The following is a 6,487-nucleotide window of genomic DNA, read 5'->3' on the forward strand; positions in this document are numbered from 1 at the left end:
ATGGATGAAGACAGCTATTCTTGTAATATTGAACCCTCACCATGATCTCTTGTCAGCAAGGTCTCGGGCAGGCAGTGAATGAAGTCAAACATCGCCAGAGACTGTCCGTAAGTTCAGCCAGCAAACGTTTCGCTAACGGTCGCGGACTATTTGATTAGTTCCCGACGTGGCCATTTGGTTTAACGTGAGGCGCCTAAACCAGTCTAGCGGACGTTTTTCCGCTCGGTCTGGTTGAACGCAACCTGTGTCATACACAGGGGAAGAGACAGCATTGGCACTGAATACCAATGAAGTAAATATGAATGGTGAATGACACCGACTCTTGCTGGATGGTCACATTAATTGTGTTAAGCTCGGATGCAGCTCCACGGTAGTGTGATACCAACATCTAGTAACTTGACATTCTTTCTAGACAGGGGCGGGACGTAGCCCAGTGGTAAAGCGTCCGCTTGATACGCGGTCGGTTTTTGATCGATCCCCGTCGGTGGGCTCATTGGGCAACTTCTCGTTCCAGCTAGTGCACCACGACTGGTATACCAAACGCCGTGGTATAAAGTTTGTTTTAGAGTTTGATTTGTTTAACGACACCACTGGAGGCCGTGGTATGTGTTATTCTGTCTGTGGGATGGAGCGTATTAAAGATCCCTTGCTACTAATGGAAGAAATGTAGCGGGTTTCCTCTCTAAGAATATATATACAAATTACAAAATGTTCGACAGCCAATAGCCGATGATTAATAAATCAATGTGCTCTAGTGCAGGGCCGTAGCTAGCATGGGGGCAACTGCCCCCCCCCCCCCCCCCCCAAAAAAATAAATAAATTCGGAAAGCATTACAGAAAGTTAAAGAAAAGGAGTTTTAGACTATTAACTACTCAGTTGGCCCCCCCTCCCCCCCCCCCCCCCCCAAAAAAAAAAGATCCTAGCTACGGCCCTGTAGTGGTGTCGTTAAACAAAACAATTTTCTTTTTTTCTTTATAGACAGGTGCATTCTCGGGTGATATTCAATACCACATTTGTGCAGTGGATTAGGTAACTGTCGAACGAGAACATACTGTGACACTTCAGGAAAAGAAATTTAAAGGGACAGTCCTGAGTTTGCTGTAATTTTTAAGATGTTATCGACTAACAGACTTTTAACAACTGTAATTAGATATCAAATGTATTTTTCTGCATACAATATTACTGGCTATAATTTAAACGTGTTTCTGATCGTTCTAGTTTTGTTACTAGGTTAAATTTCATTTTATTTCATGAAAAGAAAATTTCGTACGTACGAAATTATTTGAAGACAAAATCCAGTTTGGGCTTCTTACAAATATTAAGACGACCAGAAACACATTAAATATACAGACACTGATATTCTAAACAAGAAAATATATTTAATGCGTATTTTAGACGTTAAAACATTTTATTAGTCGGAAACATCTTACAATGCAGGAAACTCAGGACAGTCCCTTTAATATATAAAAATCAGTTTATAAAAAAGATCCTTGGTTTAGCAATTATTTTCTTGAATAACAACCAAATAACTGAATAGTTGGCACAAAAAAAGAAACCTATGTGGAGACGTTGTATCGTCTTTTAGTCACAGCAGTCACTTGCATTCAAGGCTATTGTAATGACTGTGATGAGCGATGTACGATTGAAAAAACACGAGTTGTAATATAAACGGTCTCACACGGGAACGAGTATAGTATTACATTTATTACACCGTACATAACAACTTCCGAAATAACTAAACCAGACACGAAAATGCACAGATTAAAGACCTGTGGGGGAAAATTTACGTTATATTGTGGTCACTTTCATTTAGCTATTTATCAATGAAACTTTGAATTCCTACGCCACACACCTGTCAATGAACTTTACACAAATAATATTATAAACACATGCAAGGCTAAACAAAATCATTTTAACTTTATAAGACAGGGGCAATTGTGGAGGTGGCATATGTACGTTTTACACTAGGCTGCTTAATCATTAGAAAAACAACAAACAAAATCAACCATTAATTTATCACACACATGTGGCATATTGTACAACATTATAACCTAACCTGAAGACGGTCGCTTTAGGAAGAAGGAAATGTTTTATTTAACGACGCACTCAACACATTTTATTTACGGTTATATGGCGTCAGACATATGGTTACGGACAACACAGATATTGAGAGAGGAAACCCGCTTCATGGGCTATTCGTTTCGATTAGCAGCAAGTGATCTTTTATATGCACCATCCCAGTACTTATCACGGCCTTTTATATGTCAGTCGTGGTACACTGGCTGGAACGAGAAATAGGCTAATGGGCACACCGACGGGGATCGATCCCAGACCGACGCACATCGAGCGAACGCTTTACGTCCCGCCCCATGGTCTCTTTAGGATCGATCTCCGTTGGTCTATTTCTTACTGTATCCAGTGCACCCCGACTGGTACACCAAAGACTGTGGTATATGCAATCCTGTCTGTGGGATGTTACATATAAAAGATCACTTGCTACTAATAGAAAAATGTAGCGGGTTTCCTCTCTAAGATTATATGTAAAAAATATTACAAATGGTTGACATCCAGTAGCTGATGATTAATAAATTAATTTACTCTAGTGGCGTCGTTAAACAAAAAAAAATTCTTTATAGACAGGTGCATTCTCGGGTGATATTCAATACCACATTCGTGCAGTGGATTAGGTAACTGTCGAACGAGAACATACTGTGACATTTAAAGGGACAGTCCTGAGTTTGTTATATATTTTAAGATGTTATCAACTAACAGACTTTTAACAACTGTAATTACATATCAAATATATTTTTCTGCATACAATATTACTGGCTATTTTAAACGTGTTTCTGATCGTTCTAGTTTTGTTACTAGGTTAAATTTCATTTTGTTTCATAAAAAGAAAATTTCGTACGTACGAAATTATTTGAAGACAAAATCCAGTTTGGGCTTCTTACAAATATTAAGACGACCAGAAACACATTAAATATACAAACACTGATATTCTAAACAAGAAAATATATTTAATGCGTATTTCTTACAATGCAGGAAACTCAGGACAGTCCCTTTAATATATAAAAATCAGTTTATAAAAAAGATCCTTGCTTTAGCAATTATTTTCTTGAATAACAACCAAATAACTGAATAGTTGGCACAAAAAAAGAAACCTATATGGAGACGTTGTATCGTCTTTTAGTCACAGCAGTCACTTGCATTCAAGGCTATTGTAATGACTGTGGTGAGCGATGTACGTTTGAAAAAACACGAGTTGTAATATAAACGGTCTCACACGAGAACGAGTATAGTATTGCATATATTACACCGTACATAACATAACAACTTGCAAAATAATTAAACAAAACATGAAAATGCACAGATTAAAGACCGGTGGGGAAAAATGACATTATATTGTGGTCACTTTCATTTAGTTATTTATCAATGAAACTTTGAATTCCTACGCCACGCACCTGTCAAGGAACTTTACACAAATAATATTATAAACATATGCAAGGCTAAACAAAATCAGTTTAACTTTATAAAACAGCGGCAATTGTGGAGGTGGCGTATGTACGTTTTACACTAGGCTGCTTAATCATTAGAAAAACAACAAATAAAATTAACCATTAATTTATCACACACATGTGGCATATTGTACAACATTATAACTTAACCTGAAGACGGTCACTTTAGGAAGGAAGAAAATGTTTTATTTAACGACGCACTCAACACATTTTATTTACGGTTATATGGCATCAGACATATGGTTAAGGACAACACAGATATTGAGAGAGGAAACCCGCTTCATGGGCTATTCGTTTCGATTAGCAGCAAGTGATCTTTTATATGCACCATCCCAGTACTTACCACGGCCAGTCGTGGTACACTGGCTAGAACGAGAAAAAGGCTAATGGGCACACCGACGGGGATCGATCCCAGACAGACGCACATCGAGCGAACGCTTTACCACTGGGCTACGTCCCGACCCATGGTCGCTTTAGGATCGATCTCCGTTGGTGGACCCAAATGTAGAGGGTTTTCTCTCTAAGATTATATGTAAAAAAAAAAGTACAAATGGTTGACATCCAATAGCCGATGATTAATAAATTAATTTGCTCTAGTGGTGTCGTTAAACAAAACAAACTTTAACTTTTTATTTCTATCCATCTAACAAGAACATTATTTCACTTAGACTGCCATGAAAAAAGCAGACAAAAGTTCTGTGTCAGGATATCAAATTGCATATTCTTTGGAGAAGGGAACTGGCTTCAATATTGTTTATATAAAGTGGCCAGCAGTGTCATAACATTCCCTGGACATCTTAATTGGTTTCGTGGAGCTCCAACCAGTGTCTTTAAAGTACAACTGGTGTTCTTTTAAGATGTATGTCTGCCGTGTAATTCGAGACAGGTAGAGTGGTATTCTGCAGAATGGCCGTCATCCCAGTTGGCATCAGACTAGAGTTATCCACTCATTTGGTTGTCCGGATAACGAAACGAATGCGAGAAAATATAGTTTTCTTGTTATCTTGTTATGTGATTAATGGCTGGGGAGCGGCTTTGTATACTGGATTGTTACACTGGGTTTGACAGGTAAGAGGATGCAGTTAGTGAATATGTGCACTTGTTTACACTGGATACTGCATACTGTCCCCCAGAGCACCTTGAAGTCATGTAAAATTTGTGTAAAATGCACAGATATGGATGTGATTCTGTTCCTTAGCCCACGTGTGTTTGTTTACATTGATATAACGCGGAAAAGAGCTGGACAACAGAGGTCGTCCTTTTGAGTGTTCATTGGGCCCAGGCAGGTAATGTTTCCTGTGAACTGCTAATGGCCTGGTGAAATTAATAAAAGTGCTACAGCCACTGGGGCTACATGAGAAAAGTTTAGGCGCTGAATTTTAAACGGTTCGGTAGAAAGTTAAAGGGACAATCCCGAGTTTGCTGCATTGTAAGAGGTTTCCGACTAATAAAATATTTCTACGATTAAACTTACATATTAAATATATTTTCTTGTTTAGAATATCAGTGTCTGTATATTGAATGCGTTTCTGGTCGTCTTAATATCTGTAAGAAGCCCAAACTGAAATGTTAGCCCCCCCCCCCCCCCCCCCCCCCCCCCCCCCCCCCCCATAATGTTCACCAAGCTACGGGCCTGTAACCGCACGGCCGGTATTACTGCTAGTAGCAGATGTAAACTTACGATGTTTTGTGAAATGGGACCCAGTTTAGCAAGCATTGGTGACAAAGGGATGTATGAACTTACCATCTATGGGGTTTTTTGTTTGTTTTGGGGGTTTTTTAAATTTAAATATTTTGTTCACCATCTTCAATATGTAACAACATTTAAAAAGGTACATTTTACAAAGTGACACCAGCACCAAAAGCAGTTAATATAGTAACATCTACCGATTCACACCTCAAGATATAATACAAACAATGTGTTTCTGTCTAGACTAGTTCAAGCTGCAAGAACAGATTAGACCAGATATCCCATCTGTTCAGAAATTATTCATATTTATTTTTATTACAGTATGATATTCTTTCTAAAATTATGTTTTATGTTATGCAGGGTTTTTTTTGTAGTGATATATAAACTGGTTTTTTTGTTTTTCTATGCCAAGAAGAAACTCTTTCGAGAAACACACAAATACCATTGGCTAACATTTTGCAAACTTTTAAATATAGACTGAACATGAGTACAATAATAAAATTGCAAATGCTGACTCATTGCAAAAACAGTTTGGACTAATTACCTGTTTAATATCAAATAAAAACTTATTTGTCGGAAGAATTCATTGTGTTATTCTATACTGAAACCACTTTAACCTTTGTAATGTGATATTTTTTCCACCAGTTAAAACCAAATCACGTTCCCATTTACTAATATACTTTGGTGATGAAAACGAGTTCCTAACGTAATTTTTTTACTCTTCAAAAAAAGAAACGCAAAAGGGTTTATGTTTTTACCGGTTCATGCTTTGTGAATATAAGGTCATTGCATGACATTGTTACATTCGATAAAACGAGCTACTGTACTCCAAATGTGAATATTCGCAAAAACGCGACGTGCAAACCATGTCACCACAGACGTGCAACATACCCAGGGTGTTCGCTTGCCTGGCTGGCCGACAGTTGCAATCCAGGACATGCCACGTCTCAGTGAACAGCAGAGAAACAATGCCATCGGCCGACTAGACGCAGGCGAATCCAGAACGGCCGTTGCCAGGGATTCCATGTGTCCCCAAGCAATCTCCAGACTGTGACCGTACCACAACATGGATCAAAATAGATCGACCACGGGCAAACCGCTATCCGGGTACGCCACCTTCGGGAACGATTGACTAACTGCAGCAATCATTGCACACCAGCGTACAGTACGTTAGGACTATTCGTACCAGACGTCCAGTTCGAATATCAAACACCAAAACTTACTTGTCGGAAGATCGACAATGGCCTCAACTCGATTGTGTTCAGTGACGAGTATTCT

This window comes from Gigantopelta aegis, chromosome 6 (genome assembly GCF_016097555.1).
Source record: "Gigantopelta aegis isolate Gae_Host chromosome 6, Gae_host_genome, whole genome shotgun sequence".
Taxonomy (NCBI): domain Eukaryota; kingdom Metazoa; phylum Mollusca; class Gastropoda; order Neomphalida; family Peltospiridae; genus Gigantopelta; species Gigantopelta aegis.